This window comes from Hevea brasiliensis, chromosome 18, assembly GCF_030052815.1.
Source record: "Hevea brasiliensis isolate MT/VB/25A 57/8 chromosome 18, ASM3005281v1, whole genome shotgun sequence".
Taxonomy (NCBI): Eukaryota; Viridiplantae; Streptophyta; class Magnoliopsida; order Malpighiales; family Euphorbiaceae; genus Hevea; species Hevea brasiliensis.
In genome coordinates, this window is record NC_079510.1 from 28,376,123 (window position 1) to 28,388,369 (window position 12,247).

The window sequence follows — 12,247 nt, forward strand, 5'->3', positions numbered from 1 at the left end:
TCTCTTAATACAAATCTTGCTAACAAGTTTAACTTAAGTCGGACTTTCGGTTAAATTCATGTACAGGGGCCAGTGACATTAATTAAAAGGAATGTCCCTTATATATTTAACTAATTATATACAAATATATTTATGAAATACATGAGTAAAGTAGAAATATAAATAATATTAAAATTATAAAAAAATAATCAATATCTAACTCACAGAATTGATAACCTAACTGTAACCAGTTCGGCTAGAAGGAAGTAAAAAGCCGATCCTAATCACCTATACAGACACATTAACATCTATCAACTGACTGATTAAAATAATTAAATATAGTTGAAGCAAAAATTTATAAATCCTAGGGTCATCAAAATTTCGATAGAGACTCCTTTATAACTAAACCTAACCCTTAGCAAATCAAATGTAAAACAAAGCAACAACAACACAAAATTGGCCTCAGGCCTATAACAATCTCACAATTTCCATTTGGGGCCTATAAGAATCCTAATTCTATGTCCAATTCTCCATATCCAACGCAATCCCTAAACTTCCCTATAGTCTTAATAATTATCTCCAATTCTCCAATAAATTATAAAAATTTTCCTAGAGATCCTTTACATCATACTTTCAATAATTAAATTTATTTTACTTAATTTCACTAAGTATGAGTATTTTATTAATTAATAAGCTAGCTTAACATATACACAAAAGTACTGAGTTCGAATTTGGGCTTTGCCAAAACTGATTTTGATGCTTGGAATGCATCTGAAACTACTAGGAAAGATAGTAACATGACCACTTTCCAAGATGGTCTACTAGGCGTTTGGATTAGGTTGAAAACTGGTCCTTGGAGCTAGTGAGCTTTCGTTGATGAAAGGGCATGATTAGGATGTCCAAAGACTATTGATGATGGATCTGTAAATGGTTCATCAAAACTCTACTCCAATCACTTGATATTGGCCGATTTAATTTAGACCATCTGTTGAGCATTTCCTTTGTTTAATCTCTCATCGAGGTGTGTTTGGTATTAAATTGAAGCTTGCGAAACATAGATCAAGATTACTAGGCTCCTTTACTTCATTGGTTGGCCAAAAAACACTTCAAAATAATTTTAGGAAACCCATTTTTCTCTCCTTTTGATCTCCCTTTTCTGGCCACCAATAGAAGTAACATTAGTTGAGAATTGTAGCTGGCTTCAAAGGGGTTTCATCATTGATAGAATCTGGCAAAACAAACATTAGAGATATGAATCGCTTTTATTAGGGCTATGCATGGTTCTTAGGGTCCAGAATCAAATTGAAGAACTATATCAAATTGAAATAAGCTGAACTTATATTAATACTTTGGTTTGGTTCTTCATTATATATATATATATATATATATATATATATATATATATATATATATATATATATATATATATATATATATATATATATATATATATATATATATACACCCTTTCTTAACAATTTTAGTTATAAATAAATTAAATCACCTTATATTTTTTAATTATAAAAGTATTATTATACTATATATATGCCTAATTTATAATTATTTTTGTATCTTACATTTAAAAATTATATAATTAATAAATAACTAAAACCCATATTAAATGATATACTTATACTACTATATTGTAAAATATGTTTAATCCTAAATTATACATATGCTAAATAGTTAAAGATTATATAATTTAGAAATAATTAAAAGATATATTATATGATATATTATGTATTAATAGCATACTTCAAAGTTAAAATGCTAATTTAAGTATGTCATTTTATAAAAACAATTGCATAAATTTGTTTCAAGAACTAAGAATCTAACTGGAACTGTATCGAACCTAACCAGAACTAAACCAATGAGGAATCAAATCGAAACCTAGGAATGGCAATGGAGCGAGTTGAGGATAGGGATTGCTCCCCCTGCCCTCACCCAACAGGAATTCAGGGTCAGGGCAGGGATTTCCCCACTAGAAAATGAGGCAGAGTAGGTTATTCCATGAAGACTTTTCTTTTTTTTTTTTTCATTTTAATTATTGTTATATAATATAAATTTATTATTAAAAAATAAATTATAAGCTAGAAATATAAGTTCTAATCATAATTTTAATAATATGCCTATATTTTTTGCTAAAATTATAATATTTTAATACATAAATACATAGAAATAAATTGTAACAACCCAAATCCAGGGCCGCTACTGGTGCTAAGGAAGTGGGTAGGTAAGAAGCCACCAAAAACCATAAAAAGCATAAACATTACTTTTATAAACATTTATAGGGCCCATAAAAGTCATTAACACTTTTAAACATATAAAATCATTTATTTATATCATAAAATATTTAGTTACAAGCACAGAAATCCGTTACATAATTATGTGTCATCAAGGGAGTTCCATAAACCTTACTTTACTTCTTTTAAAACATAATGAGGCATTAGCCTCTGGTACTCGTAGCCCAAATGTGCTAAAATGTATCAACTCTTATGCCTCAAAGGAGAACAAAAAGAAAAGGGATGATGTTACAACCTAATCCAGGCTCGCTACCGACACTAAAGGAACAAGAAGGTAATAAGCCACCAAAACCCATAGCAAGCCTATTAGTTTCATCCTCATAGGTGGGGGCCCATTTTCATCGTAAAACACATTTAAATAGACAATTTATTTTTATCATAAAACATTTGATGACAAGCAAAGTAAATTTTTATACATTTATATTTCATTAAAAGTTCTATTAACTTTACATATACCTTTTACAAATGAGGCAATAACCTTTGGAACTTGTAACCTAAATGTGTTGACTCTATCTTTAACACTTGTTCTTGAAAGGAGAAGATAAAAAAAAGGGGCTGAGATTATTTCTCAGTGAGTAGAAGTATACTTTAGGGAAATAAAATATATTATAAAACAGTTATATCCAGACACATGAAATGTAGCAATCACATGATGTTTACACATCACAAACAATTCATAACAAGATAGTGATGTCACCAGTGGTTCCCTAGCCACAACATAATCATTATCATAATTCCATTGTGCCCAACCTATTAAAGAAGCTCCTCAGGATTTCCTTTTAACATTACACATAATGGATACCAGCAATATATAAGTCATGGCTTACCTGAGGTGGATTCTGAATTCCCTAGTATCCAAATGTCAAAGACATAGCATTGCCTTACTTGATATCCTCTTTCCTTTACTTTCACAATGAGCTCATTTGTGTGTGTGCTATTTCCTTTACTTAGCTTTCCTTTCCCAATGAGAACCAATGGGTCATCCATGAACTACCAACACTGCACAATTAATGGTGTAACGCCTTAGTGAAATGCATTTCTAACATATAAAATCAATTATGCAATATACTCAATAAAATCATATATACCATGATGCATGAATGCCCCAACTATGTTGTAAACCTTTAAGTAAAGAAATACATTTAAAATAGTTAACTAGGTTCTACTCACCTAGGGTTACTAGACCTTTCTACTTTACTTACTGCTTAATAGCCCCTAGATCCATTATTTATAGGTCTTCTATGCCTTATCTTCAGTCTAAGGGAAAGGATTTAGGGGTTTTTAGTTTAAAACTTAAATATAATTAATTAGAATTGGGATTCCCAATTAACTCTGCCTAAGTAGTTTGCGCTTAGCCGGTCCCAAGCTCGGATAAAGGAGGAGGGTTGCGATAGGTGACAACCTGCGTAAAAATTTCATCACACCTCATGATATGGATTCAAATGATATAAACATTGGGGTGTCCTCTACTTACGACGCGCTACATCGGAGCTCGGGTGTAGTGAAAAATATGAAAAGGTGTAGGGCGTTCACCGAAAGCAACGCGCCATGCATGCGCCCGGGTGTAATGAGCAAGGGTTCCCGCATCATGGACGGGTGTGGATAAAAATGTAACACCTCTATGTTTATTAGTTCCGTACATTCTACTGTTCCGGTGACCAGTGTCTACCCTGACAACTGGGATGTGTAAAATCATATTTAAGTCACCTAGAAATGCCACAAACAAAAATTAATAATAATTACATGAAGGTAAAATAGAAATCAAGAAAACAATGCATAATGGGTTAAATGAGCCGAGGCCACAGCGATGGGTGACCGAACCGAGAAGTGACTGCGAGGTCAGTCGCTGCCCTATTTTCGAATGGGACCCTATAGCACCCCAGGCCTAGGGATAATTGCGAAGTTAGTGAAAATATAAAAACCATAGAAAAGAATTGAGAACAAGTTCAAATAGCAATCTAGCATTATTGGTAAAACGAATCAAACCGATAAGGGACAATTTGGTCAATATACCCTTAGAGGTGACTCTTGGCCTAAATATCCAATAAAATATAGGAAATTAATATTTTGAAAATTAGATTATAAGAGGAGAGTTATATGGAAGAAAATGAAAAAAAGAAAAGAAAATTCAAATTTTTCTTAGTAATTATGACATCATCCTTACACTAGCATGACACAATAAAGAATTTTAATTTAATTTAATTTAATTGAGATAAGTTAAAAGGAGATAATGATAATTGAAAAGAAAAAAATTATTTGGTCTTATTCTTCTCTATCCTTTGCCGTCCTCCTTCTCTCTCTACACTCTCTCATGTTCCTCCATTGTTGGACTTAAAAAGCTTGAATCCCCTTAGTTTCTTCCCATAAATTCCCTTAGCCCTAACACAAAATCTCACCTGTAGACCTAGATAAATCACTTGGGAGGAAAAAGGAAGAAGGAAATTGAAGATTTGAGAAGAGGAAAATTTGCTTGAATTAGGTAAGTCTTTCTTTCCATTTAAATTGAGTATTATGTATGGAGATGCAATTGAATAAGTAGGAATTTACATAGGAAGTCAAGAAATCATGTATGTATGGAACCTTAGGAAATTCGGTCAACATGGGGGAATTAGGGTTTGATGGAATTTATTGGAATTAAAAGTGTATTCAAGCTTGATTGAGTATGCAAATGTGTTTTATACACTTTGGTTTCATGAATTGAAGCAATTGGAAATTAGAGTTCTTGGCAATTGGAAAATTGGGGAAATTTTGGTGATTTTGATGAATTGATGCACAATTGACATAATTGATGCTTAAATTGGTCAACTGGTGTGTTTATGAGTGTGGTTGAATGCATAGAATGGGATTGAAGTGTGAATGTGGTAATGTCCAATTCTGGACAGCTTGACCTTGGTCCACTCAAATAGCTATAACTAAAATTATGTTGCTCCAATTAGTGTAAGGCCAATTGGAGATGAAAATTAAGACCCAAAGCAACAATTTTCATGCAGAAATCTTACTCTAAAACTAACCACAAGTTAGTGTAAAATTTGGTTAAATCTGGAATAGGTACCCTGCCACTGGACAAAACTGACCATATGAACAGTACATGTTCAAATGGTCATAACATGGTGTAGAAAGGTCCAAATGACCTGATTTTTATACCATTGGAAAGCTTAGACATATTAGAATAACTTTTATGAAGAACACAAACCCAAATTCTGACCATAACCTAGTCAAATTACCAACTAAGCTTAGGTCACCAAATCTGTCAGAACATAAATTGCCCAGAATTTTGGAAAATGACCAATCCGGCCAGTTATGGTAAAAATGCCATAACTTGAGCTAAAAAACTCCAAATGGAGTGATTTAAAAATGAAATTAAATTTAATACATTAAGGAACAACTTTGATGGAGAAAAGTTGGCCAAATTTCTACTGTAGATAGGTCTAGTGGAATAGTAAACCCAAGTGGCCAAAATTGAAATTTTGAAATTTCTCTTAGGGAGTTTTGAATTTCAATTGCCAATCAATGCCAACACAATTGTAACCCAAAATGTGGTATGTGGGTACAACTAGAACTAGTATATTCCTTAAATATGAAAAATTCAACATTTTGAAATGAATAGTGAGGTGAATAGTAACCACAAATGCACCGAATGCAAATGACTCAAATTTTATAAATCCATTGGGATAGATTAAGTCTACAAAATTTAATCGTTGAATTATTTATTAGAAATGAGTTGAATGAGTATTGAAACATTTTAAATTGTGTGTTTCAGTGGAAAAGGAGACCAGGAAAGATAAGGAAAAAGTGAGTCAAGGCAGAGAGACGACTCATTAAATGTTTGTGCATAATAAATAACCCTTTTTTATTTTCAAATTTAATTTTTGAATTGGATAAGTTGTAAAATTAATTTATAGCCTCATTTGGGTTGAATATGTTGCTTAACAAAATTATGTGTTGCTAACCCAAATTTTTGGAAAATTGTTGAAATTGTTTGAAACCATAGTGCCATGACTATATGTTTGAATTCCTCACTAGCTTGCCTAGTGGGATGAATTGGAATTGTATTCCCTCTATGGTTGAAGTGTTGAAGTATGTGCTAGTTGAGGACGAATTGAATGAATACTCATATATTTATACTAGCTAGCCTTGGTATTCCCCATTAGCCTTTGGTTACTGGGATGAAATGGAAATCGTGTCATGATTAAAACTGTGTGTCTTTTTAGAATTTTGTTTTATGAATGATGGAATGAAATATGTTTTTATTAAGAAATTTTCTAGCTTTAGAAATAAAGCATGATTTTATATATATTAGTATTCGAATTGATTTACTTAGGGAAATTGTAATTTATTTACTGCGTAAATTATTATTTTCTTTAAATTGTGCACTATTGAGTCTTTGGCTCAGCGATAGCTTTTTATTGCTGTCACAGGTAAAGAGGTAGATAAAGCAGCAGAGTAGGCTGCTTGGGACTCGAAGTGACTATAATTTTGGGATCATTACCGGGTATATAGATTATACCCTTGTAAATTTTTATTTTAATGTATATGTAACTGTGTGTATGTTTATTGGACTTAAGCTATTGTATAATAAATTTTTGAATTTTATTTTGACCATTGTAAATATTTGTACTGTAAACTTATTATTTCTTATTAATGAAAAGTTTAAGTTCTTCTTTTTTTTGTTTACATTTTTTTTTAAATAATGAATTGCTCGAAATTGTGGTTGTTGAGATTAAATTGTGATGAGGATATTGGAGTTGTGGGTATTAAATGTATTGAGAGTGTTTTTAACAGGTTTTTGAAGAACTGTTTTCCTAAAATATAAACAGCGCTCTGCCGAATTTTCTGTAAAATTTTTGGAGATTTCAAATTAATTTAGAAATTTGATTTATAACCTAAACTTCAATTAAAGGTTTTATATAATTAATCGGCATTACCCACCACTTTAAAATGATTGGAAATTGGTTTAAAATCCCTAGTAGTATATTTAATGGGTTATCAGTAGGCGAAGTTTGGTAATTCATTAGGTATACTACGGGATCATGTTATGTCTTACGGAGGGGTAAGATGTGACAAAAGTCCATAGGACAGATAGTAGAACAGATAGTAGAACAGAACACAAGATAAGCATAGAGAACAATAAAAGATATCATAGAAGGAGATCAATTAGGAAGGAATGGGATAGGAGGAGAATCAGGGTTGGTACTTGGAATGTTGGATCATTTATAGGAAAATTAATGGAGCTTGTGGATACCTTGGAAAGGAGAAGGTTGAATATTGCCTGCATTCAGGAGACTAAATAGGTAGGAGAGAAAAGTAAGGAAGTGGGTAATTCAGGGTACAAATTGTGGTTTATCGGAAAGGAGAGGAACAAGAACGGAGTGGGCATAATCATAGACAGGACATTGAAAGATGCTGTAATAGCTGTGAAAAGAGTAGGAGATAGAATTATACTAGTAAAGCTAGTACTAGAAGGAGAAATAATAAATGTAGTTAGTGCTTATGCCCCACAAATAGGACTAGATAGTGAGAGTAAACAAAGATTTTGGGAAGATATGGATGATCTAATGCAAAGCATACTGAATGAAGAGAATGTATTCATCAGTGGAGATTTGAATAAACATGTAGGAAGTGATAGGCAAGATTATAAGAATGTTCATGGAGGTTTTAGTTTTGGCAATCGAAATGAAGAGGGAAAAAGTATCCTGGATTTTGCTATGGCATACGACCTAATACTAGCAAATACCTACTTTATAAAAAGAGAGTCACATTTTGTGACTTTTAAAAGTGGGCAACATAGAAGCTAAATTGATTTCCTCTTAACCAAGAAGACAAATAGAGCTCTATGCAAGGATTGCAAGGTCATTCTAGGAGAGGCTTTAACAAGTCAACATTGGTTAGTGGTCTTAGATGTCAAGTTTAGGAATAATTTAAGTAAGGTTAGAAGAAATAGTGTAGCTCGAACAAAGTGGTGGGAGTTTAAAGGAGTAAAGCAAGTGAAGTTCAAAAATGAGCTTCTCGAGTCCGAAGCATGGAAGCTAGATGTGGAGGCCAATGATATGTGGATACAGATGGCATCAAAGATTAGAGAAGTAGCTAGAAAAGTACTTGGAGAGCCTAAAGGACATGGGCCACCCTCAAAAGAGAGATGGTAGTGGAATGAGAAAGTACAAAAGGCAGTGAAGAGAAAGAGGGAATGGTATAAGAAATTACCTAAGTGTGATAATAATGAGACATATGAACAGTACAAGATAGCAAAGAAAGAGGCAAAAAAGGCAGTTAGTCAAGCAATAGCGCAAGCCTTTGAAAAGTTATATGAGAAACTTGGAACTAAAGAAGGAGAGAAAGATATTTATAGATTAGCAAGGAGGAGAGAAAAGAAATGTCAAGATCTCAATCAAGTTAGATGCATTAAGGATAAAGAAGGAAAAGTATTGGTGAAAGATGAGGACATTAAAGAAAGATGGAGAAATTATTTTGATGATCTCTTTAACAAAAGTCAAAGTGGTAATAGTGTGAATATAGACTACATAGCAATAGAAAAGAATATGAATTATACTAGAAGGATTAGATCTTTAGAAGTAAATAAAGCACTTAAGAGAATGAAAGTGGGTAAAGCCTGTGGACCTGATGGAATACCAATTGAAGTGTGGAAGTGTTTGGGAGATATGAGAGTGGCATGGTTAACTAAATTATTTAATAAGATTCTAAATTCAAAGAAAATGCCTGATGAATGGAGGAGTATTTTAGTACCTATTTTTAAAAATAAGGGAGACATACAGAGTTACTCAAACTATAGGGGAATTAAAATCATGAGCCATACTATGAAGTTGTGGGAGAGAGTTGTGGAACATCGACTACATCATGACACTTCTATCTCTCCCAATCAATTTGGCTTCATGCCCAATCGTTCAACTATGAAAGCGATCTTTCTCATTAGAAGCTTGATGGAGAAATATAGAGATGTGAAGAAAGATCTACACATGGTTTTTATTGATTTGGAGAAGGTTTATGATGGTGTTCCAAAAGATGTCTTATGGAGAGTGCTAGAACAAAAGAGGGTATCTATTAGGTACATACAAGTGTTAAAAGATATGTATGAAGGAGCAACTACTATTGTGCGCATAGTGGAAGAGGACACAAGGATTACACCAAGGTTCAGCTGTAAGCCCTTACCTTTTTACATTAGTTTTAGATGAATTGATGAAACATATACAAGAGAGTATCCCTTAGTGCATGATGTTTGCAAATGATATAGTTCTAATAGATGAGACGCGAGAAGGAGTCAATAGAAAGCTAGAGCTTTGGAGAAGTACTCTAGAGTCAAAGGGTTTTAAGTTAAGTAGAACAAAGACAGAATACATGCATTGCAAGTTCAGTGAAGGCCAAACTGATGATAAAGAAGTAGTTAGTTTGGATGGAGTGGTACTGTCCCAAAGTAATCACTTTAAATATCCCAGCTCAAACCTTCAAGTAGATGGGGGATGTGAGGAGGATGTTAGTCATAGGATTAAAGCAGGATGGTTGAAGTGGAAAAGTGCTACTAGAGTTTTATGTGATTGCAAAATTCCCAATAAATTGAAACGAAAATTTTACCATACAGCCATACGACCGGCCATGTTATATGGTAGTGAGTGTTGGGCACTGAAGGAGTCGTATGTGTCTAAGATAAGAGTTGCGGAGAAGAGAATGTTAAGGTGGATGAGTGGTTATACTAGACTAGATAAAATCCGTAATGAGAGTATTAGAGAAAAGGTAGGAGTGGTGCCAATTGAGGATAAGTTGAGAGAAGGGAGATTGAGGTGGTTTGGTCATGTGAAACATAAATATACGGAGGCTCCAGTTAGACAAGTAGAGCACATTAGGTTAGAGGATAGAAAGAAAAGAAGAGGTAGACCTAAACTGACTTAGAGGAGAGTAGTACAACATGACCTAGAAGCATTACACATTTCTAAGGATTTAACCCAAAATCGTTTAGAATGGAGAAAGAGAATCCATATAGCCGACCCCAAATTTTTGGGATAAAGGCTTTGTTGAGTTGAGTTGAGTTGAATTGGGATTCCCAATTAAAACAGGTTTGGCTACCAAAGCCTTAAACTTCAGCAGCCGAACATTGGCCATGCACTGTTCACATGAATCAGCTACTAAACTTGGATGGTTTAGCCATCAAACTTGGGACTACCCAAAATTCTTCCATAGTGTTAAAATTAGGGTTTCAACCCTCATATCCCAGTAATCAATCCTAAGGTTCTCTTTCTAGGTTTTTACATCTCTTTAGGCTTTAAACAATTATAAATACAACTTATTTACTTAAATCTACACATTTTAACTTAATTCCCCCAATTTTATTAAAAACCATAAAACAATCTTAAACAAACTCTTTTTCAAAATACTACCTTTAAAACCTTTAATTAAGCTAAGAAGAACCTTACTTTCACTATAAGAATTATGGCTTTTAACGACCAAATATTAACGATGACATTAAAATTTTCTTGTTAATGATATATAAATAATGACCAATAGTATAATTGGTCATAATTGTATAAAATTTTAACTACCATTATAAAATACCCTTGCTAAAAAATAAAATGTTGGTCACTAAGTGTAAATTTTTTTATAAATTCAATTTCATAATTTTTTAAAGCTTATAACAAGGACAATATTGTCTTTGTAAATAAATTAACTCTTTTTTGAATTTACATTTCCCTCCAGTGGATTTTTTTTTAAAGACTTTCTGATTCCTATTCCTAAACATGTTCATCCATAACTTCTTTACAAAAATTGACTCCATAATTAGCTAGGGTTTTATAAAAACCTGTTATAACTAATCCATAACATGTTCATCCCTATTGTTGCTCCTGATTTTGGTAATGTGGATTTGGAAGCCTCCATTGCTGCTGATTTGGAAGTCTCTCCTCAATCAATATGTTTAATACATTGTAAAGCAGGTAACTTTTTTTTTTCTTGAAATTAATCCATTATTTTCTCTTCTCCATATCAAGAAACGATGACTTTGGCATTTTTGGCTCGCCTTTGTTCTAAAAGTTTGGTCTCCTTTGATGTCATGATCTTCTAATATGCTTTGAATTTGTTCTTTAATTTGGTTTGAGAAATTCAAGAAAAAAAAAACTCATTTTATGTGCCTTGTAAATATCAATTTGCAGAATGAGAGAAGAAAGCTTTCGAGAATTAGATTGCTTAATGGGTTCTCATATATGAGTGATGCTCCTAGCAACCAAGGCCAACATGAAAATCTATCACATGAAGAAAAAGAAAATTCATGAAGGGTTTCAAAGAGGGTTTGATTACTAGTGAGGTGAGTGAAAATCTATGAATCATAGAAACGGCACTGGGCAGCATTTCCCAATGTCCGAAGCATTTCTGATATAGAAACAAAATGACACATTTTTAGGCTGTTTCCAAAAATCCTGCAAATCAAAGATGCATTTTCAGCCACAGAAACACATTTCTTTAAAAAAAAATAGGTTAAAAATGCTCATAAGAATCACACCGCATCATAAGTTCACACTTACATCACATTCAACAGAATAAGACATAGAAGAAGAAGAAGAAAAAGAAGAAGGAGGAGGAGAAGAGGATCAAAGGACTTGCCTGACAGTGCAGTGTAGAGGCGATTGACCGTAACAACGGCAACAGCAGTCGACAGTGATGGTGCAGGTGAGGGATCTCTTCTTTGCATCTCCCTTTCTCTTCTCTACCTTCCCCTTGTCTTGTGGCCTTTAACCTTCTCCGTTTCTCCTTTCTCCATTACCATCGTGCTTATCCATTCCTGATTGCTTGATTATTGGATTTTATTCTTCTTGATTGTTTGATTTGGTTTTATATTGGAATGGTTTGATTTCTTTGAGTTTTTGAATTTGATTTGGTTTGGTTGGATGATTGGTTTATGATTTATATGGAAAGAAATTATGTATATATTTGCTTAGAATTAATGACTTTTTTTCTCTTATTATTTA

General features: G+C 32.9%; 1 long non-coding RNA gene across 1 annotated transcript; it reads right to left on the reverse strand.

Moving 5' to 3' along the window:
- Window positions 1–2,886: 2,886 nt before the first annotated feature.
- LOC131176074 (uncharacterized) lies at window positions 2,887–11,701 on the reverse strand. Its single transcript, XR_009146220.1, has 2 exons — window positions 11,580–11,701; window positions 2,887–3,281 (listed from the first exon to the last, which is right to left on the reverse strand). It is a non-coding gene; the product is annotated as an uncharacterized LOC131176074 (long non-coding RNA).
- Between the last annotated feature and the right edge of the window lie 546 nt (window positions 11,702–12,247).